This window comes from Lissotriton helveticus, chromosome 7 (genome assembly GCF_964261635.1).
Source record: "Lissotriton helveticus chromosome 7, aLisHel1.1, whole genome shotgun sequence".
Taxonomy (NCBI): Eukaryota; Metazoa; Chordata; class Amphibia; order Caudata; family Salamandridae; genus Lissotriton; species Lissotriton helveticus.
The window spans coordinates 503657052-503681066 of record NC_136068.1 but is presented as its reverse complement, the minus strand read 5'-3'; the positions used below and the strand labels follow the sequence as shown (position 1 = coordinate 503681066).

The 24015-nt window shown below is 45.8% G+C and overlaps 1 protein-coding gene and 1 long non-coding RNA gene across 2 annotated transcripts in view; one reads left to right on the top strand and one right to left on the bottom strand.

Moving 5' to 3' along the window:
- The window catches only part of LOC144768685 (uncharacterized), a 9047330-nt gene that overhangs the window by 8601268 nt on the left and 422047 nt on the right, over nucleotides 1-24015 (bottom strand). The window lies entirely within an intron of this gene.
- Nucleotides 8954-14697, top strand: LOC144766848 (uncharacterized). Its single transcript, XR_013597956.1, has 4 exons — nucleotides 8954-9069; nucleotides 12705-12906; nucleotides 13627-13871; nucleotides 14395-14697. It is a non-coding gene; the product is annotated as an uncharacterized LOC144766848 (long non-coding RNA).

Here is a 24015-nt window from a genome sequence, read left to right as displayed (position 1 = left end):
TTGTCTGTGAGTTACAGTTATCAGATCACATAGATGTGAGGTAGTAGTAAAGTGTGTGGCCAAGGTTTAAACATGAAATCAGTCAATTGTCAGATAATTGATCTTCAAGATATTCTAGTCGAGGCCGTCTCTCTTTGGCGTAGATGTTCACATCAGTAATCAGTAAGCTTCTCTATGAAAGGTATTTGCTCATCATGTGGTTCTTCAGTTCACGTTTGAATGTTACCGAATTTTGAATCTTCCTGATGTGAGGAGGTATTGAATTCCAGACTCTGGGGGCGGCTCCTGAGAACGCTCGGTCGTAGGTCTTTTTCTTACGGAAAAAGGCTGGCCTCAATAGCAGCTCTTTAGCGCTCCTAGTTGGTCTGTTGCCTCCCGATAGCTTAATTTTCTTGGCAAGGTATCTCGGCGTGTTGTAGTGAACTGCTCTGTGGGTAATACAAGCCATCTTCATTTGAATTCTGGCCTCGTAAGGTAGCCAGTTTAGTGTTTTCAGGTGAGGAGATATGTGATCTAATTTCTTCGATCCCGTGATCAGTCTTGCCGCTGCATTGAGACAGGCTTTTAGTGGTGCTGTGGATGTTTTCGGTAGACCCGCTAACGTGGTGCAACCGTATTCGATCCTCGAAATAACTAGGGATTGTACAGCCAGTTTTAGGTCCGCCTCTGAGATGAACGGTTTCAGTTTTCTTAAATAGTTCAGGTGGAAACGGGCGCTCTTGGCCATTGAGTTAATGTGGTCTTTCATGTCAAGGTTCTCATCTAACGTAATTCCAAGTGATTTAGCTGAATTAACTAGGGTCGGGGTGCAGTTCAGCGCGGTCACCAGTTTCGTCCATTCCTTTACCTCGGGTCGGTTCCTTGTCGGTGAAAGTAGCAGGAATTCTGTTTTATGGGCATTTAGTTTCAAATGGTTCGTGGTTAACCATTGTAGAGCTCTCTTTAGTGTCTTGTTCATTAGGTCAATGTCATCAAGGGAGGCGATCTTTATGTATATTTGCGTGTCATCTGCATACATGTGATAGGGTATCTGTGAATCCCGAAGGATCTCCGTGAGAGGTTCAACATACAAGTTGAATAGATCTGGGGATAACGTTGAACCTTGTGGGACCCCGACAGCAGTAGGACGTGGGGAAGAGATTGCTTGATTGACCAGGAAACGTTGAGTCCTATTCTGCAAGAAAGATATAAACCATTTCAGCACATTTCCCGACAAACCCATCCTGTCTTGTAGCCTGGTCATCAGCATTTCATGATTTACCGTGTCAAATGCAGATGACAGGTCTAGGAGAATCAGTAGGCATGCTTGATTTCTGTCTAGGGCTTGTAGGGCGTCATCTACGATATGCAGGATTGCAGTTTCAGTACTATGCCCAGCTCTGAATCCCGATTGGCAATCATCTAGTAATGAGAACTTAGCGATGTGTTGACTCAGTTGGCCCTGTACGCATTTCTCAATAAGTTTGGCCAGTAAAGGTATGTTGGTCACTGGTCGATAGTTGTTCGGGTCTGTTGCATCCGCTGTCGGTTTTTTGATGATGGGCACAACCTGACCTGTTTTTAGGCAGTCAGGTAGGGTCCCTTGTGCAAGTGAGGCATTTATTATCTCGGTCCAGATCGGAACTAGGGTGTGGCTGATTTCTCTTACGCACTTTGCCGGTAGAGGGTCTTGATAGTGGTTGTTCGGTCTGATTTCCGTTAGCGTTTTGGCGATCTTTTCTTGGTCATATAATTCAAATGTGTCCCAATTTGCCTTATTTTTTGTTCGGGGACTCTCTATTGACTCATTGGCCTCATTTGTAGGTGAGGTAAGGGTCGAGAAGTTAATCGCGGCAGTTGAGAGCTCCGCTTCAAGCAATTTGGTTTTCTCCGTGAAAAATGTAGAGAATTCCTCACAACTTAAGGGAGTTTTTGGATTCTCGTGAACTGTTTTAGCTAGTTTATTCGACTGTTGTTTTAGAATCTCAAAGAGTTTTCGAGGTCTGTTTGAGGCATTGTCCAGTTCAGCTTTTATAAATTCTTTTTTGGATTTAATTATCTTCTTGTTATATTGGCTTCTGGTATTCCTGAGGGCTTTCAGCTCGGGAGAGGGGGGATGTTGCCTCCATTTCCTTTCGACCATTCTCAATTTGCGCCTGTCTTCATTCAGTGACTCACTGAACCAAGGATTTTTAGGTTTCTCCGATACTCTTTTCAGTGTCTGTAGCATGGTGTCATTGACGATATTTCCTATTGAGGTTAAGTAGTGCTCCGTCAACTCACTGACATTCAGTCTGTTGTTTGGTGGCTTCAAGACTTTCTCACATCTTTCAACCAATAGTTCAATATTAGCCTCTTTTGTATCTCGGATCAGTTTTTTGACCTTGCGGGGTTGTATGGTCCTGCCCTTTTTCATTGTGGGTATCGCGAAAGTTATGGCGTGATGGTCGGACCAATCACACGGGTCAATAGCGAGAATTGAAGCCTCTTTATTCCTTGAGATAATCCAGTCTAAGGTCGCTCCTTGTGAGTGAGTGGGATGTGTGCAAGCTTGTGTAAGGTTTAGCTCGATGAGGAAATCTTTAAGTGAGTTAACCAGTTTGTCATTGCCGTCATCCCAGTGGAGGTTAAAGTCACCTAGGAATATATTGTTGGCATCAGAGTTAGAGTTGGCTGTTATGATGTCCATTAGTTGCTCTGTGAACTTTGCGTTATCTCCAGGTGGGTGGTAGAACGCATGCATGTTGCATCTTTGATTGTTTGTTGATCTTATATTAAGACCAAGGTATTCACAAGACTCTAGGGGGTCAGATTGGAATTGGTTGACCTCAATCTCTGACCTGTGGATGCAAGCTATACCTCCTCCCACTTTCTTTGGTCTGTCTTACCTGACAATATTATATTGTGGTGGAACTAGGAGATCTATATTAGGTGAAGATGATTCACTGAGCCAGGTTTCAATGAGGAAGGCCAGGTCGATTTCCTTGTTAATGATGAGAGCAGCTATGTCTGATGCATGTTTCATTGCCGAACGACAATTTAGTCATAGGCATTTCAGGGGTTCCTGTGAGTTAGGGACGTTACCATTATCAGATTCGGTTGCCGTTACCTGGATATGTCGTAGGTTGTTGTGGATTGCTTTACTGTCATTCTTTCTGGACGATCTATTAGAGTCAATAGGTACTAATTTGATGCTCTCCTCTCTTCCCCGGACCGGTTGTTCATAAGATCGGAGTAAGGCCAAGGCTTCTTCATTTGATAAGGGATCGGTCCTGTTTGGTTTGTTGAGCCTGAGTACAACATTCTGGATGTGTGAGACTTTAGTGTGTGTACCTATCGTCATCTCCCAATTTTTTTCAATTGTCTGTGAGAATTTCAACGAGACTTGTACCAGGTTACCTACTAGTTTCTGGAGCTCCTTAACTTCATTCTGAGTTCGTGATGTTATCTTTAGTGCAGTAGCCCTGATTGTCTGTGTTCTACATTTTGTTTTTCTCCATGATTGGTTAGTTCTCACTGCCACAGATTTTTCTTTTTTGTCCTTCATTTTGTTGGCATTACTGACTCTATTACAGGTGTACTCATTGTTCCCTAAGTTGTGTGGTGTAGGGGGTGAATATGTGGGTAAGGAACTGTGGTATTCAAGTCTCACATTCACGGGTTGTTGAGGAAGGGCGTGGTTATCTTCATAGGGGGATTTCCTTGGAGCTGAGGTAGTCTCTTCAAGCGTGGGGACATCTTGAGCTGGCGACATCTGCTCTTCCCTTAGGGCCAGATTCTTCACTTTGTTTCCAATGTTAGTAGACTTCACTATCCCTTCTATCACAATCTCTGGTATTGCACTTTCAATTTCAGTGACACCTCCGGGGTTGGAGGTTAGATTGTCCTGGCCGACCGTTTGGTTTGAGTTACTAGTGGTAGGGTCGTTGAAGTCGGGGGTGACATCTGGTGGGGTCATGTGTTGTTGGTGGCTTGTACCTTCTATGGATTCCTTTAGGGTTTGGAAAGTTATCTTAAATTTCTCGAGTTCTCTGTTAGCTGCTTGTATCAGAACTATTCCCGTTTTATACAGAGTAATGTAAAATTCAGTATTGCTTCTTTTAGTTAGTGAGGTCGTTATTTTAGTGCCATGTGGTATGTTTTTTATAGCTTTCGTGAACAGCGTTTTTGTAAAGGCGTTACGCCATTTAGCTGCGCCCGTCCGCGCCTTGACCGCGCCCAGCGCCTGTCCCCCTGGCCCCCGCCGCTCCCAACCCTCTAGAATCACATATGATGCCGCTACTCTCCTTGCCCTCAACCCCGGACGTACTCCTCTATGCTGCGAAGCCACTCCAGGACGTACTCACGGCCCATTCGCCTGCCTCTCCTGCAAGTTCAACTGCTTCAGGACCCTCACCAAATCCACGTCCTCCAAACACAACTCCAACCGCCTTAATTGCATCCTGCTCAACACCCGCTCGGTCCACAGACATGCAACAGAACTCTGGGACCTAATCGACACTGCGTCACCTGACATCGCCTTCCTTACTGAAACATGGATGAACACATCATCTGCTCCCGACATCGCCATAGCCATACCGGACGCTTACAAAATTATCCGAAAAGACCGCATCAATCAAACAGGAGGAGGCATCGCCATCGTCCACAGAAACACCATCAAAATCACAACCAGCTCCGACGACAATCTTGCAACCGCCGAACACCTCCACTTCCAGATCCACACCGACCCCAGGACCACACTTAGAGGCACCCTCATTTACAGGCCTCCAGGCACCCGCACTCAATTCAGCGATGACATCACAGACTTCGTCAGCCCACACGCCCTCACCTCCGAAAACTACATTCTTCTAGGAGACTTCAACTACCACCTTGAAAACAAACACGACAACAACACCACCACCCTTCTGGACAACCTGGCCAATCTCGGATTCAAACAACTTGTTGACACCCCCACTCACACAGCCGGACACACGCTCGACCCTATCTTCACCTCCAGCAAACACATCTCCTTCGATCACACTACAGCTCTCCACTGGACGGATCACAGTTGTGTTCACTTCAGCTACAAAACCACCCTGACCCACAACCGTCCACAACCGATTCCTCTGAGAAACTGGAACAAAATCACCACCGACCAACTCCTCACATCACTCAGCCAAAACCCTCCCACCCTCTCATTGGACCCAGACCAAGCGGCCACAAACCTCAGGCATTGGATTACCCTCAGTGCGGACTAATTAGCACCCCTGGAAAAGCACCAGATGAAATCAGCCAGCAAAAAAGCTCCCTGGTTCAATGACGAACTTAAAATATCCAAGAAGCTATGCCGCACCATAGAGAAGAACTGGAGAAAATACCCAACCTCAGACAACATGGCCTCCCTCAAGACAGCCACCCGCAAACACCACCAACTGATCCGATCCGCCAAGAAATCAGCACTCAAGGATCGTCTTGACAACAACACTCATAACAGCAAGGAACTCTTCAATATCGTCAAAGAATTCACCAACCCCACCGCAGCAACTAACGACATCACCCCCTCCCAAGACCTCTGCAATGCGCTATCCTCCTTCTTCTACAACAAAATTTCCGACATCCACAACAGCTTCGAGAACTCTCCCAGCGATCAATCCGCCCCACCCCTTCAGATCCTACTCCTCCAACTAACATCCTCAGCGCCTGGAACCCAATCACCACTGAAGACACCACTCACCTCATGAACTCAATCCACTCTGGCTCGCCTTCTGACCCCTGTCCCCACCACATCTTCAACAAAGCTGATTCCATCATCGCACCCCAACTCCGCGATGTCATCAACTGCTCTTTCAACTCTGCCACCTTTCCAGAGAGCTGGAAACACGCCAAACTCAGCGCCCTTCTGAAGAAACCCACAGCGGACCCTTCAGAACTGAAAAACTACCGACCCATATCCCTCCTACCTTTCCCGTCCAAAGTCATCGAGAAAGCCGTCAACAACCAGCTCACCACCTTCCTTGAATCCAACAACTCCCTCGATCCATCTCAATCTGGGTTTCGAGCCAAACACAGCACCGAAACCGCCCTCATTGCAGCGACCGACGACATCCGAGCACTCCTGGACAACGGAGAAACAGTGGCCCTCATCCTACTCGACCTTTCCGCCGCTTTCGACACCGTCTGCCACAGCACCCTTATACATCAACTCAGCAACATCGGCATACAAGGAAAAGCCTTGGACTGGATCATCTCATTCCTCGCTGGGAGAACTCAAAGAGTCCGACTTCCCCCATTCTACTCAGAGGCCACCGAAGTCATCTGCGGCGTACCTCAAGGATCCTCACTCAGTCCCACCCTCTTCAACGTCTACATGAGTCCTCTCGCCTCCATCGCGCGTCAACACAACCTCAACATCATCTCTTACGCCGACGACACCCAGCTAATCCTTTCCCTCACCAAAGACCGCAACACCGCCAAAACCAATCTTCACGAAGACATGAAAGAAGTTGCCGAATGGATGAAACAGAGCCGCCTAAAACTCAACTCAGACAAAACGGAGGTGCTCATCCTAGGACCTTCACCCTCAGCTTGGGACGAATCCTGGTGGCCTTCAGCTCTGGGCATAGCACCCACTCCCACAGACCATGCACGTAACCTTGGCTTCATCCTAGACTCCTCTCTCTCGATGTCCAGACAAGTCAACGCCGTCTCGTCCTCCTGCTTCAACGTACTTCGCATCCTCAAAAAGATCTTCCGCTGGATCCCCCTCGAGACAAGAAAGACTGTCACCCACGCACTGGTCACGAGTCGACTGGATTATGGTAACACACTTTACGCCGGAATCACAACAAAATTACAGAAAAAACTCCAGCGCATCCAAAACGCGTCAGCGAGACTCATATTAGACATCCCGCGCCAAGATCACATCACCGGACATCTAAAAGACCTCCACTGGCTTCCCGTCAACAAAAGAATTACCTTCCGCCTTCTCACCCACACACACAAGGCCCTCTAAAATCTAGGACCCGAATGCCTCAACACTCGATTGTCCTTCTACAAACCCACCCGCCAACTAAGATCGTCCAACCAAGCCCTCGCCGCAGTCCCGCGCATCCGGAAATCCACCATGGGTGGCAGATCCTTCTCCTTCCTGGCTGCCAAGACCTGGAACTCACTCCCCACCCACCTCCGCCTTAATCAGAACCACATCTCATTCAGAAAATAACTGAAAACCTGGCTATTCGACAAATAAGTTAACCCCTTCCCCTAGCGCCTTGAGACCCTCTGGGTGAGTAGTGCGCTATACAAATACCTGAACTTGAACTTGACTGCTGATGAGATTGCGCTGGCGATCCGTTCAGTGCGTTCAGTCAAAGCGATGGGACCAAACGGCCTCCCCATTGAACTTTACAAACTAAGACCCGACAAGATAGCGCCATATCGCCGGGCTATGTTTCTTGAATCGCGTGATGAGGGCCTCCCCCCCGTGATCAAAGGCTCGTAAACATTGTAGTTATCCACAAAGAGGGAAAGCCGCGAGAACATTGTACATCCTATAGGCCCATTTCACTTTTGAACGCCGAGCCTAAGATTCTGGCTAAGGTTCTGGTGAATCGCCTGATAACAGTCATTGGTGATTTAGTACATCCTGATGAGTCCGGCTTTATTCCACATCGCAATACCACACTCAACATGCGGCGTCTCTATGGAGTCCTCGCAAGAGTGGCGTCCATACGTGAGCCGGCCATCTTGGCATCCCTGGATGCAACGATGGCCTTCGATACGGTGGAGTGGCCATACCTTTGGGCCGCGCTCGCAGGGTTTAGTTTCGGCCCGGGATTTATAAGATGGGTAAAACTGTTATACGAGGAGCCGCTGGCCCAGGGAGTGGTGAATGGCAAAGTCTCTGGCCCCTTTGTACTGGGGAGAGGCACGCGACAGGGATGCCCGTTGTCCCCTCTCCTCTTTGCTCTGGCCTTGGAACCGCTCGCTGCCTGGCTGCGTTGGCAGCCCTCGATGAGGGGTATTAGCTGGACCCCGGAGTTTGAGGATCGCATTTCGCTCTAAGCTGACGACATCCTTTTATATCTTTGTAAATCACCCCCCAGCAGTGTCTGGGAGAACTATGGCCTCCTTAGTCATAGTGCATGTGAGGCATTGATGGCATGCTGGGTGGCATGTGGATAGGGGGGACAGGTTTGCTATGAAAGAAATCACTTATTTAGTGGAATGAGAATGTGGGGATGATTGTGTAACAATAATAAATGCATGGGGCTAGTGGCAGACTGTATGAAAGGAAGGGCTATTTGTATTTAAAGAATGTAAATCGAGAGAAGATTTCTGGTATCTAAAGTCCAAAGACAATAGAAACAGAGGAAGGAACGACATCATTATTCTATGGCATAAATGCCTTTGGCTGGGGAAATTTCAACAGAACAGATGGCTCACTGTTACTTCACAGGGGCTTTGAGTGAGTTTTGACCAGGGTTCAAACCCCAGCTGGGGAAAATCTTTTTTTTTTTATTTTATTTCTAAATTCCACAATTTATTTATTTTAGCAGAGTGAAACATAGTCCTTTGGAAATGCTCAACTGATAATAATGAAAGACAAAGTAGAAAATCTATGGCATATGTCACATCAGATGTGGCATATGCCACATGACAGAGTGACACGTGTCACATGCCAGACTTGGGCTCCAACCCCTTCTCTTCCTTCGTCTTCATTGCTTAATTTTGCTTACGAGAAAGTGTCACTCATCATCGTTGAATGTCACTCATAATTGCACTGAAATTATGAAAATGTCACACATAACCAATCGGAAACCTTGGCAGCTATGACCAATACTAAAATACATTTATAAAAAGCACAACTGCCTCGAACACAATGCCAATGGAGAGCAGCTCTCTCACCAGCTTTGCATATCCTGAAGCCGGTGGATTCCTCTTGCAAAAGCCTACGCACATCCGGGAGCGCCGGAAGTGACGTCATTGGTCTGCGGCAAGAACGAATACCGTGTGCGCAATGGCCATAATGGACGATGGATCGGTCTTTTTATTTTTCCAGCTCCACTTCCAAAGCATCACAAGTTCATCGATTCCAGCGTGTATACTCCGGTAAGTGCTGCAGCTGCAACGTAGTTGTTAGTCCATCGGGGCAAGCTCCACGGATCTGCACGCGGCTGGGTCAGCCCCCCCGATTCTAGCGCCGCTGCCTTCTTTAAAAAAGAGCAGCAGTCCTCCGCTCTCGGTCCCAGCTGCTCAGTTTCCGTCCCAGACGAGCTTCCTCATTTTTCGGAAAGCACAAGTTTTCATTAAGTGGGCCGCGACCTAGCTCCGTGCAGATAAAGGAAAAAACACAATTTCTTTGGTTGATGTGGCACCCGATGCGTTGGCTGCACACTTTTCCGAGCCGAGGGTGTACGCCTGACCGGGCGGAATACTAAGATAAAGGTGTGTGCTTCGTGTTAGTGTAATGAATGCCTGCGTTGCAGTGTGCGTGCGTGCGTGATTGCGTGTGTGTTTGATGTTTGCCTACATCAGCATGCCTGCTTGTTTATGCACCTTTTGTGTTTGAGCTTGTGTATGTGTGGTAGCGTGCCTGTGTAAGTTGTGCAAAAGTGCAAAAAGCCTAAAAAATGTTTTACAACAAGTTCCTCGCCGTAAGGAAAAATAAATGACTGCCCGTGTATTAGGTAGCTAAAGTTTTCGCCTAGTGTTAGTTCGGAAATTAACGCTGGGTACAATGTTGAGATGATGTCTTCTAAAGCATGTGACATTCTGCATTTCATCTGAAATGTATCCGTGTCACAAGCACATGAGATTCTTCAAGAGAGATGGGGACAAGAAGTACAGTTTAAGGTCTTGTGATAATCTGGGACAGTTCCCTCTAAAACTGCCAGGGGGAAACCAAAACGTCACATCATACCAGCATCGCGCACAAACATGCAAAGCAAACATGATGAAACACTGGTCGCATATTCATTTCATTTTATTTCTCATGACTTTTAGTACCGAGATATACAACATCAGTTGTTGCCTATATGGATGCCTAAAAGCATTTTACATTTTATTTGCATAAAGCAAATGTGCAAACGAAGAAAATGTTCTGAACAGTAAAACACAGGGAGGTGGAGCGTCAACATAGGAAGGATGACTTGCACAGAACCCACTCCCTTCTCCTGTGAGATGCAGGCCTCGCTTCTGCCAATCAGATTTTAGTTGAGAAGGCTGCAGACTCCTGCTATACTAAGGCCAACAAAATGGCCCCTAATACCGATAGAGCGGAAACGACAGACTCTGGCCAAATCGGTATAAATAGAGATGTAGTAGAAACGCGACTTGTGGTATTAGAGTGTGTGATAATATTGATAATAACACAAGTTAAAACAAATGAGCACCTTTTAGCAGGTGAAGTTGCGGTTCAAAAGTGAATATTTGTTAGGGTATAGCCACTGCGGTTGACAAAAGACTTTCCTCCTGCCAAAGATGCTAGTCAGTTCTCGGCACTAAATTCAGGAACTGCTGGCACGTACTTCCGTTATCTGGCTTTCGCCAGGTCTCTAGAATAAGGCCTATGCAAACGTGAAAATGTATGCCTTCTGAAAATTAGTTAAAATTATATGAAATTTAATGAAATCCACTTATGTTGGTATCTTGCATGAAAATTTAATGTGTGGGTGGGCATCGTTAATGTTCATCTCAATGAAAAAGGAAGTCCCTTAGCCTCCTATGGATCCAGAAGTGCAGTGACTCTGGAAAATTGTGTGAATGGAAGCTTCCTCAAGCCCCAACACTCTTTACAACGAACCTATGTGAAAAACCCTTTTTGTGAAGAAGGGGTTCTAGGACATTACAAATATTCCCCAGTTCACTTTTTTCTTAGCTGAGCATCTTTCATGATGTCAAAGAAACCTACAGAGAGAAAAGTTATTTTAGGTTAAGCAGGATGGAAAGTCTGCACTCAGGCCCTGTGTCTATGACCAGGTCCTCTTCAAGTCAGCCGCTTCCCTGCTCTCTCTCCTTTCCTCTCCTTCCCTCCCCTCTCTCCTTCCCTCCCCTCTCTCCTTCCCTCCCCTCTCTCCTTCCCTTCCCTCCCCTCTCTCCTTCCCTTCCCTCCCCTCTCTCCTTCCCTTCCCTCCCCTCTCTCCTTCCCTTCCCTCCCCTCTCTCCTTCCCTTCCCTCCCCTCTCTCCTTCCCTTCCCTCCCCTCTCTCCTTCCCTTCCCTCCCCTCTCTCCTTCCCTCCCCTCCCCTCTCTCCTTCCCTCCCCTCTCTCCTTCCCTCCCCTCTCTCCTTCCCTCCCCTCTCTCCTTCCCTTCCCTCTCTCCTTCCCTTCCCTCCCCTCTCTCCTTCCCTTCCCTCCCCTCTCTCCTTCCCTCCCCTCCCCTCTCTCCTTCCCTCCCCTCTCTCCTTCCCTCCCCTCTCTCCTTCCCTCCCCTCTCTCCTTCCCTTCCCTCCCCTCTCTCCTTCCCTTCCCTCCCCTCTCTCCTTCCCTTCCCTCCCCTCTCCCCTTCCCTCCCCTCTCTCCTTCCCTCCCTTCCCTCCCCTCTCCCCTTCCCTCCCCTCTCTCCTTCCCTTCCCTCCCCTCTCTCCTTCCCTTCCCTCCCCTCTCTCCTTCCCTTCCCTCCCCTCTCTCCTTCCCTTCCCTCCCCTCTCTCCTTCCCTCCCCTCCCCTCTCTCCTTCCCTTCCCTCCCCTCTCTCCTTCCCTTCCCTCCCCTCTCTCCTTCCCTTCCCTCCCCTCTCTCCTTCCCTCCCCTCTCTCCTCTCCTTCCCTCCCCTCTCTCCTCTCCTTCCCTCCCCTCTCTCCTTCCCTCCCCTCTCTCCTTCCCTCTCTCTCTCTCTCCTTCGCCCGCTCTCTCTCTCTCTCTCTTTCTCCTTCGCTCTCTTTATTTCAAAAATGATCATTTTATTTAGAGCTTAGGAAAAATCGCTTATTTTAGAAATCAGTTAAAGTTTAGCAAAGAACAGATATTTCCAAATTCATTCTCTCCTAACATCCCTAACACCCTAATCTTATCCTTCAATCCTGCAAAGCAAACAAATAAATCATAAGAGTCTTACATCCAGGAATCGGTCATCAGTCGGGCAGCACTTCAGTAGATATCGAAAAAGCGACCCCTAGACAAAACCAGGGGTTTTTATACCTTAATTCCCTAACTTAATCTATCTAAAAAGTAACTATCACTACTTATTCAAACTCTGAATGGACAAATTCCGGGTGGGTGAGCATCATCTCACCATTACAACATCATTTTCTCGTTGGTTCAGCAGAAAATAAAGGGTCTATGTTTTAGGACAGTCCATAGCTTAGCTATTTCTTTAAGTTGAAACATCACCTCCCATTCCCACGATCACAGCATTCAAGCGTGCATGTTTGGCACCCATCCTAGGTTCCGGGCCAAGGTAGCCTTGAACCTCCTCGAGCACAGGCAGTTCAATCTGACTTACAGGTTTTGGCGCACCTGCGCTGTCCAGCTCTTGCTCACTGTTTACCCGAGCAAGACCTAAGCATACACTCTGGCTCTCCAAAAATAAAGTTGATTATTTGGTAATTTCCTCAATGGCCTTCAGTGCATGCCCAAACACTTCTTTGTAGTCCAAAATCTAGGCATATTAGATAGAAATTGCACCAGGTCAGTGTACTTTTTGGGGTGCTTTTCTCCAATTAAATCTGTAAATCACTTTGATATGCTTTGTATTTTACCTCAGAAACTTAAACCACACAAACTAATTCCTGATTTTTATATCTAGAAGGACATAATCATGGTTTCATTCAACGTCCTGTTTTTCACTTGTGATCATTCTGTGTGTGTTCGAAAAGATGGTGACTTCCTGCTTTTGGACAATCCCGGGGAAGTTCTTTGTAAATGGCTGGTCGAAAATCTAGATGAAGCTGGTCGGACAATCACCGAAGAGAGAGATTTTAAAGCTACGATTCTGTTCCAATCATCTGGTAAGCACAATAAGTAAACCTTTATAATAAGTTTGCAACTGCAGGATAATGGTACAAATTACCAACCTGTTTCAGTAAAAACCTAGATTTGTGATTAATTAATCCAATAATGGACAGTAAAAATGAACAAGCATGTCCTCACATATGCCTTGGATTGCTCTCCAGAGACAAATATAACACTTATGAAAAGGGCTGAAACATTTAGCTTGTGGCACTACTATAAGGCAGCCATTTTTGAATAAACTATTTTATTTAGGCAACTTTTTTCAGGAGGTTCAAGTTCAGGCTTACAATGTGTACTGTCTATTAAGGAAAACTTCGTTAAGGATAGATTGTACATTTGTCCTTTATTATCAAAACCTCTTTATTTATATATTATGGCTAGTGTGTGAAGATATATTGCAAGTGGTCAATGTGTTATCTGTTTTGAAGTTTATATGTTAATATATATTTTTTCTCTTGCTTTTTTAGTGAAGAAACAGTGTCTAATGATTCAGGATATTTTTCAAGAGATAATTGCAAGCTATTCTGGCACTTTGATATCTTTCTGCATGCAATGTTTTTAAATATGGCTGCTTTGTACTGTTGGAGGGAGCCTAGCAAATATTACATTGTTAGCCATGTATAGATGCCAACTCAAAAAACCACTCTTCCTATATATATTTTTTAATATGTAACCTAACATGATGGCAAATAGTTAATAGTTGTGTTATTTTGCAGACTGATATGCAGCAGTTGGTGAAGGACTCAAATGATCCTTCACGGTTCAAAGATGTTCTCGTTCCAAAGCGGAAATCGCACAAGCTCTTGGAGGAAGCCAAGGCAGCTCGGGACAGTGCAGGTTTTTTTCTAAATGGTATCAGCGAAATACTTTTCTCCAAAAGAACTTGAAACTACAAAAGGTGTAACGAAGGCTCGTGCTGGAACAGATGTCCTTGATGAGGAGAAGGTCAATGCATTATTTGGTAAGATATTACAACTGTTCAATGTAACATTCATTCGATCTTGGATTGCCAAAATTCATTATTATACTGTTAAAGGTTTGCATGGGTGGTCTGGTATCATATAATGGTAAGATGACTCAATCATTACTCAACAGATGTCTGCAAAAGAGCAAGAAGAGCAATGGGGGTCTTGTAATTTATTAACAATTTGTGCTGTGTTTGTGCTTCAAAACTGGCACAAACCCGTGAGTTGTGATTTTATTTCTAAATCTGTGGTCCAGGTGAGGGGCTCAAACTGGATGAATGGGTGATAGCAAACTGAACTTATAAAATACTGTGCTTGCAGCTTTTATTTAGCCACATGTGCCTCTTTGACCAAGTGCCCTTAATGTTACACTTATGAACCCTTGTAACCCTAACAATATCTCATCTGGCACTCTAAATGAAATAATGGAACAAACTTTTTAAAGGAAGCTCGGCCCTATTAAAATCTAAAAATAGTCGTGGTAACATGATACTGATGTATGTTTTTTTATTTTTCCAGAGTTTATGAAGTCTGTGTGCAGTACCAACGGCTGGCCATCACTGGACTACAGAAGTATGAGAAGGAAGCTGGCGATAAAGATTTGCAATGCTAGGAGAGGATTAAAGAAAACTCAGAATCTAGAATCAAACGACTAAGTTGCTGGTTTCCGTTAAGCAATTTGTTCTGGTTGCAGTAGCCTGGCCTTTTTTTCCCTCCTTTTTTTCCTGGACTTTTTTCTGGATTTTTGCTCTTGTTCGGTATCCTGGCCCCCATGGGGCTAAATATGTGCTTGCGATAAATAAAATTACATGTTGACACATACCTTTTGAACATTTTTCATTTCACCACTGTTTGGTTTAGTCTTTTGCCACTGGTCACCATGTCAAACAGCTTCAGATAATGCTCTGTACCTCAAAATAAGGCAAGTCCCAGTGAGTCAGGAGTATGGGAGTAGCAGCACGCGTAAACACTAGCAGCTCGTATAGGGCGTGCTGTGGGAGGGGAAGGGTAGCAAACATGGACATACGCGGAACGGAGGAATGTAATTACTTTCCTTCGTTCTGTTGTATGTCCGTGGTTGCTACCCTGCCCCTCTCCGCCAGTGCCACCGCCCTGTTGCACGCCCTATGCAAGCCGCTACTGGTTGTTGCGCTTATCTGAATTCAAAGTATAACATTCTTGCAGACCACTACTTTTGTATGAAGGTGCTTGTGGTATTTCTGCAGCAGAACCCTAGCCTAAATTGCATTTTTCAGATTTATTTTAAACAGGTATCTACCTCTCACTGTAGAATTAAAAAGTAATCTTTCCAAAGCAGGAGAAAATTCATCTGTTAATTAGGACCAGGTTTAGAGAAGTTTTGTGTTTGGTTTGCTTGTTTTATAAATGCAGACCTGAATCAAAATCCTTTTCAGGATTTACAAATCGAATCAAATTGGTATTTGGTACAACACTCATCAAAAATGGGAAAGGTTCCACGTTTGTCTAGACATAGTATTTTTGGGGTACCAGAACGGTACCCTTCAGTACAAAACCCAGGCTAGACTCTCAGACAACATTGCATTCTAGTGCAGTGGTGTTAGAGAGAGGGATAGACATGCCACTCCCCTGCTCTCTCCCGTTATGCAACACAGCCAATTAGGGTGCTGCACTGCGTTCAGTGACCGGTTTTATAAATCGGTGCCTTACTTTATAACTTGTGGCATTTCAAACTATTCTTGGTATTGTGTAAAAAAAGGCATATTACATCAAAGTGGCCTGTTTTTGACAGGAACGTACATCTAACAGGTGGTCTGCCAAATGCTTTCCTACCAGCAAATCCATAGTCCTAAACTAGTAGGGAATACTGGCAGTCGAGTAACCTGCTCCTATCTTGGAATTATCAAGGTGTAATTCAACTGTAATGATTTATTAATGATTCTAAATTATTAATTAGATCATCTGGGAGTAATCCACTCTTAGCCTTCAGTTGGTTTAAAATAATCCAAGAGTATTTAAAGTAATCCATGCTCATTTTTGCGTTGGCATTAAATCATCCTAGCGTAATCAACACTGAAAATATAATGGGGCCATTCTGATGTAATCAATAGCCATCCTGAAGCTGTCATAGGATCATCCAGGAATAATCCACACTCATCCAAAAATTGTCATGGGATCATTCCAGAGCAATCCACTTCCATCCTGGAGCGGTTATAGGATCATCCTGGAATAATTGACAGTCATCCTTAAATTGTCTAGAGCCCATCCTTGAGTCATTCGCACTCATCCTGATGTTGTCAAATAGTATTCGTGGAGTTGTAAAAGGTAATCACTCCCTGCCAGTGGAAGTCATCAGAACACCATCCTAGCGTAGTTATTGTGATTACAGTAAGAGTCATCCCATTTAAATAATCGGCCCTATGGGCAGACTTCAGGATGGCTTGGGATGACGTGCCCAGGAATAGCTGGCTGAAGTCATCGAATGACGACAGAATCACTCCAGGATGATCTTCCTTTTTGACTAGGGTCACCTTACGAATCAGCAAGTGATTAGTGACCATGACCGTGCGCTTTTCAGTCTCTGGTTCAGGGACAAGCAAAACGTCATCTGATGAGGCTTGTTAGGCAGGACTTTAAGTGGGATGAAAAACGGGTCTCTCAAAGCAGTGTGGCTGATGTAATTAATTGTGTGCTTTAAAAACATGAAAGCTAAACATCTGTGCTTAGCATAGTGTGCTGCCCAACTGGTATTTTGCTGGTTCTGTCATTGTATCCAGATATATAGTGCAACAAGTTACATTACGCCTACAACAAGCTATTGGCTTTGTCAATTGAAAAATGCATTGTTTTGGCCTTTCGTTTTCCAAATTTTTCCCAACTCCCTTAGCAGTGGTCTGCTTGCTCGGTGCTCTTGCTCGTTATGCTCCTTATGGGGGCTGGTCTGCCAAAATTTGCCAGGGCTGCTTTCAGTTCCCAGTCCGGCCCTGGTGCACAGTTCATGGTGTGTGAAGAAATATGTCAGCAGTTTTAACCTCAGATCCATAATGTTGCAAAAAGATGGAAGTTTGCACTATGTGCTTTATTATGTGGAGGCTCAGTGGGTTAATGCACGTACTCAAATGGTCTGTGTTTGACCTCATGGTCACAGGTTCCAATCCTGGGTCTCCAGTCAGCCTTTCATTCTCCAGAGGTCCGCAAAATGAGTACCATTGAATTGGGTAACTTTAATCATCTGTTATTTCAGCTCCAAGATACCCTTCCGTTACGTTACCACGAGGTGTTGATTGATTAGACTAAATGTATAACAGCACTAATATAACGAAGTTGAGGGGGGGTCATTGTTCACACCAAGGAAACAAACAAAGTTGATGGTTATTATAATCCTGAAAGAGCGAGGGGGAGTGGGAGTCGGTTGGCACGCCCACTTGCATTGTCAGCATATAAACCCCCACCCCCTTCCCAAAACTGCAGCCCCTGTTCCCCTTCTCTGCATTAGGAGAGTACACAAGGGAGATTGAAGTCCGAGCGGGTCATATTTTGAGGTGTAGGATGATGAGTGTGCCAGACTGGGACCTTCTGTGTTCAGGTATCAGGATAGAAACACGCAACACGTGAAATGGAAAATTACACCAGAGACTGGGGCCACACAAAAATATATGATCAGCAAAATAATCAGCGAGTTAACGTTGCATTTTTTTTTATTTGCCCTTGCACAATCGACATGACAAAACCTTGCTCTCCAATGTGCATGAATTCCAAAAAACAACCTCCCTGATTTTCCACAAACTTGTGCCTCTGCTAGACTTAATTATTATTCCTTTTAGTAATACAGGGTCCTGTTTGAGGGAGTGTAGGACCAAGGGAATGCAGCCTTGTATTGTGGGGGATGCAGCAGGGCTTTATTTAAAGACCGCTGTGGAAGGGGATTGGCGGAGGGAGTAATTGGAGGTATGTGTTGGTGGGATAGGTCTCTAGGAGGGCTGTGTAGGGCTTGGCGGGATGTATATAGAGGGGATTTGGATGGGGTTTGGGCAGTGGAGCTATAAGAAATGTGTTGGGGGCGGGGGGAAGGATTGGCTAGGGATGTGTTTGAAGCGTGCTGTGGAAGTACTGGGTTGACAGAATTTGCGTTCTGGGAGAGTTTTATTGAGAGGTGTTGGTGCTATGGGAGGGATTTGTTCACAGGGTAGATTATGGGACGGTTGATGCAGGAGACCTGTACAGGGCAGAGTGGACACTGAAGTATTCTTTTTGAGAGGAGCTAAGGATTTTGTAGCCGACGGCATATAGTCAACAAGGAAAAGCGGGGATGTTTTTACTTTTTTTAATCCATTGTTTAATGTATAAATTTAGAGAGGAAAATGACTTTTTTATTCTCGAAAGGAGTAGAAGAGGGCAATGGATTTGTCAATGGTTTAGTGTCTTGTCCAGAGCATTCAGAGATAGATGCCACGTTTGCACACTGTACAAGACACTTAAGTGAATGTTTTATGGATCCTTTACCCATCATAAGGACTTGGAATGTGCATTCCGTGGCTCACAAGGGGTAGTGGAAGTGACCTGCCACCCTTTGACCCCTAATGACTTGGAAGGATTGATTCTGCTCTCTGCCATCAGCCAGCAAAAGCCTACTCTTTGCTTGAGGAAGGAATGGAAACCATAGAAGAGCATGCGGGGTACTTGAAGTCCTGTTTACTTCGGTTTCGCCTGAGACAAGGCATGCACTGTTGCCGAAATATTTTGTTAACAAAAAAAAACTTTAAAACCGTCTTTTTGCTCCCTTATTACTCACCATTGATTGGCTTCCACTTTCCCGTGCTGCTGTGCAACATTCTTTCAGTTGAAAAAAACACAATGACTCCAACTCTGGCCTAGTCATAGCATCTTTTTAGGTCAAGCCTCTATTCAAGTATGGCGTTGAAGCTCTGCCCACTCTCTGCCCATATTTTTCATTGGCTTGTCATTGTCCTTTGTAAATGCTGGCTTCAGATTCGTTAATAGGCTTGTTAGTCCCTCCAGTACCGCCTTGTCTTCATTTTTAACCTCCCATGAGGACTGACCCTTTTACTTCTTTTACACAGTACGTCTTATTTAGTCTGTAAGGACTATTTTCTTTAATGAATTTCTCCTACTGCAGGCACGACCTAGCCTCCTGCAACATTCAGAGCGCCATGCGCGCTTTCACTTTCCAAGCAGCCCGGCACAACGGCAGCCGCTTCTTTGAAATTAAATATGTCTCACATTTGCAAAAATTTTAGCTATTGGCATTGTAAATGACAATGGCTTTTATTTATGTGTCAATTATCAAAACAGATAAATAAAAAGCATTGTCATTTACAATGCCAACAGCTTAAACTCTCGCCAATGCAAGACCTATTGCATTACAAATGCTTGTTTTTTCTTGACCTCAAGCCATGTTGCACAGCAGCTATGCAACCAGCCTAAATAAAAAATGAGGTTAGATCTTGCATAGGTGAGACATATTGGCTTTGCCAATGCCTGTTCTGCTGCTTTCATTTTGCCAGGAACCAGGGGTAGCATTGGCACTGAGGAGTAACCAAGGGCACACTGGGCTGCGTACATGGCAACATTTTGAAGCTGTAAAGTGGGAGTGTTTGGGAAAAAGAGGGATGCATTTTCCACACTGACCTATTGAAGCAAAGGCAATTTTAGGCAGGAGACGCTAAAATAAGGAGTTGTGCATTTGAGGTGGCTGGAAGTCATTAGGTCACTTTCTGCAGCTTGGATCGTGAGAATAACGTGTGCTGGTCCTGTTTCTAGCTACATCTTACAGCAGTGGTGGTTTTGACTGTTGCTGGTGGCGCGCAGCTTGCCCCCACTGTTAGTGGTCTGCACATTATGCCAAGTCACCTGTTGGCTTATGTTATATTTACATATCGATAAAAGGCAGTTTGAAAACTGTAAGGAATGCATCAAAATAATTGGTTCAATGTCATTTGCGAAACCATGCATCCAACTGCATTGTCACGCAGGTCAGACTTGGGAACGAATGTCCAATTCAAATTGACATGGTTTGCGTTCAGGAGTCCTCGGTGTTCTGCATGTTTTTTCAAGGGAAATATCGTTGCTTATATTTCCGAGTGTTAATGCAAAGAATGACAGCACCTCGCAGCGAGCACCCAAGAGTATTGGGTGAATATGCACGCACGATCTGTGATGGTATTGAAAATGATTTGTCCTTTTTTCCTGCAACTACTTCTGCAGTTTCACATACTGGTGTTTTTCATTGCCTCACATCACGATTCACTTCATGCTGAGGAGTGCACTACATCATGCTCACTCATGCAACCAGACAGACGCATTCTGAACAATTCCCATCTGCAGAATGGATTTGCATTTGTGTTTGGACGTCTGCGGGCTATTGATGAATCTTTCAGCCGTTGATCGGTTTATTTGTGTGTGTTGGTTGCTACTGACTTTCAGCTGGAAAGTAAACAGCAGTCGCAGCTTGCATCAATTATCTGCGCAGATTGTTTACTCTCCATAGAGGACAGGGTTATGGGAACAACTTTGAATTTCCCTTTAATCTACATTATACCTCTGGCTGTGTGTGTGAATGCGTGTATGCATGTGAGTGTAGATTCTGTTTTCTATTTTTATATATTTGTATTAAAACACCCCATGTACCCTTCCAAACACCCCTCTCCTGTCCCGTACCCTTGCCTGCTTCAGACTAGTTTTGTAATTTGCATCTAGTAATAATTCCAGTGGCCCTGGCTATAGCACAGTGCAAAGTCATCCAGGAGATGGATTCTTGGGAGACAATATATCCAATTAATTGGTGGGTCTGATACGCACTTTTGATTAAATGCTGAATCCAAAAATGTGTCTTATACCATGCAAGGTAATTATTGTGCATAATGTACTGTGTTTACGGTTGAAAAGGCTGTCTTTTGTTCCCCTAGGAGGTGCTTTTAGTGTTTGGCTTGTTTTTGTCCCATGGGCCTTCCATTTGGCCACATAGGTTCCCCAGGGTGGCCCTTTGGCAGCTCTAAGCCCCATCTGCCTGACACTCTTGCAGTTTTGACTCAGTCATAAATTGACTCCAACACAAGGCCCAGGTTACTCCCTGCGATCATTTAGTTAACAGCGTGGAACTAGGAAGACTGAGAGAGCCCTGTATTATTATTATTATTATTATTAATGGTTTTTATTGGGCGCAGACATATCACCCTGTTGGATCTCATGGCGCTGTTATGTATGACATTGATTGTTGGAATAAATTTGGAATGAATGACAACAAATGGTTCAGGACGGCATTTGTTTTAGCACTTTGTGAAAGCTGATAATCTAAATCATTGCGACTGACATGCCTTTATTTAATTGCCTCAAGCTGTGCATGGTGCGAGCGTGAGCCACACTGTTAAAACATGGTATTTCAAGCTGGTATTTATTTTCGAGGTGGACTCGGTGTGCCCATAACTTTTAGCGTGATCTTTGTGTGCACCATGTAGCCGGTTCTTGCCACCGAGATACACATATTTAATGCAAGTGGGTGTCTTTGCCATTCAGGAGTCAGACATCACTTAAGAGGAAGTTGGCAGGTTTTGGAGGTTTTTCCAGCAGCATACATAAAATATTTGCTTCCTTTGACTCTGGTGACAGACTGCTGAGCAATGTTAAATAAATGCTTGGACTTAGGGGTTCACTTTGATGTTACGAAACTAGTGCTCATGTAAAGCCTATGTTATGCCATCTATTAATGTAATAACTGCACTTTCACAATTGCTTTATTAACCTTCCTGCTTTCTCAAATTTGCTTGAAAATGCACGTTTTTTCTTCTTTTTTTTCAAAATTTTCTTGGGGGGGTTATCCCCCCAAACCCCCCTATGGGGTTCGGGCTCGCTCGCTACGCTCACTCGCTACGGTGCTGTATGAAAATCAATGCGCCCCACCACTTTCAAATGTCACCCACCGCCCCTGGGCATGTGGGGTCGCACAAGTCGATCCACTTTTGTTGCATTGTGGTTTTCGCTCCTCGGAGAGGCCGTGGGACCGCTGGAGGTTAAAAAATGTTCTGCTTCTGGCATAGTTCGGGGGGGGGGGGATGGGGGGGGACTGCTGCCTTGTTTCGGCTCCAGGTGCGAGATGAGCAGAGGCAAGCTGTTTTGGTGGCTTTTGGATGTGAATACTTGGGACGCTTTCATTTCTCGCGTCATTTATTTGTGTTGTGTTGCTACATTATGTGTTTTAAGTGGTGGAAGTTGGGTAATATGTGAGGGAGGGTACACAACTAACACCCTCCCCCCCCAAATGGAATAAGCGGCTTGCCTGACTTTTGGGGGGTACGCCGGAAGAGGCACTTAGCGTGTGGGAGGCCCTGGGCCCCAACCGCCTGTAGCCCTAGGAAATTAGCATGCGTTCAGGGGGCAGGGCTGATGAGGTCATGGGTTGACCAAGGACGAGAGTCGGGGTATGAGCGCCGCTGATAGCGGCTGGCATACCGTGAGAGATGAATGTAGTAACAACAGAGGCGCATGTCGCTCCAAGAACTTCAGGCGAGTTCGCGATATACACGATCTTGGGATGCTATATTAGTCCCCATAATAGGTCAGTGCAGAGAGCATTAACCTAATGTCTATAGGTTCCTGGTTCGTTCCCAGGTGTCGGCAGTAGCAGTTTGGGGGCCAGTAGTCATCCCTATCATGCTTAGAAAGCGTGAATACTTGAACTAGAGTAAGCGTGGTTTATATTCTAAGACACTTTTTCTTCCGCGCCTGAGGTGCAGGCAACGGTTGCTCATGTAAGTGCTCCAAGGTCTTCCGGGCTAGTTCGCGCCATCCTAACTGGGAGTCAACGGTTTGTAAATATTGTAATACCCCGTGCCAGTTAGTATAAGCAACCGTTGCCCACGTAAGCGCGCCAAGACTTTTGGTCGAGCTCGTGCTATCTATTTTCTCATTATTTGGAAGCTGATTAGAAGCCCGAGTTTCGGAGAGCGTTAGACTAAGATCCAGAGGTTCCTGGTTCTATCCTGGGTTCGGCAGATGCCGTTTTTGTCCTATATTCACACCCAACACGCTTTGAAACGTGGAAAATAAAACGATTTCACTTTTCTCCGTGGCACACAAAGCGTAGTTTACTTTCCAGCTGGTGTTATATACTCGGCTCTGGGGGGGTGCTGCTGGGAGGACTTGTAGTGGTGAAAGAGGGCCGAGATGGCTCGATTTGTTGTAGTTGCTTGGCTTCTCGGCGGACACATTATGCTGAATCAGTTGAGGGCTTGTGCGGTGCCCGGTGAACTTTTATCGAGCAGTCGGGCTGTGCGCGGTAGTCCCTACAGCGATGTCGCAATATAGGACGGGTCCGTGAAAGGGAGTTCAGAGGTAGCCGAAGACCTTGTTTCACAATGAGGCTTTGTCCGCCCTAGTCTCCAGGCCTAGGTCTGTGAATGGAAGTACAGGAGGTTTCCTCAAGACCGGTAATAAACTTAGATTTGGCCTACTTGGAAAGGGTTCGCCTAGGCTATTTTTAGGTTAAGGTCAGAAAGAGCTCTCCAATAGGCAATTTGGGGAGAGCCTTGTCTCACGCTAGTTTTGCTTGGTTGCAAGGGAGGCAAGTATTTTATGTATTTATAGGCCGTAGTTAGCGTTCGGGTGGCTCCGCTCTTTTGTCATTGTGCCGATGGGGGACAACGGTCGAGTGCAGCCACAGGTCACTGCCCGGTGCGATGGGGGGGGGGGGGCCGGTACAAGCCTAGCACAGGAGACCCTGGGCATTTTGGATGGGCCCACATTCTGGTCGGCCAATGTTTAGCGGCCATGGTGGGGTCCATGGTTAGTTTCCTACCGGGGCTCGCGGGGTTGGCGGTCGACGGAGCCTAGCCAGCTGCTCGGACCTCCTGTGCGGCAGAAATTCGGAGCACTTTTGGCAGTGGGGAACTGTAAGCAGCATGGGGGGTGGCCCGCATCCCCGAGGTACTGGACCCCCCCATTGCTGCCACAGAATTGCAGTGTCTGGGAGGAGAGTAGCACGCTATGCTCGCGGCGACGTTTGGCTCGCCGCAGCTTTCAGGAATGCCGTGACCTCGTGTATGGCAGTGTCGGATGCCTACAATGATATCCAATGCGTGGGGGGTGCAGCGCGTAGGGTGGAGGCTCTTTCTTCTAGGAGCGAATTTTCGGCGGTGGCCGCGCAGT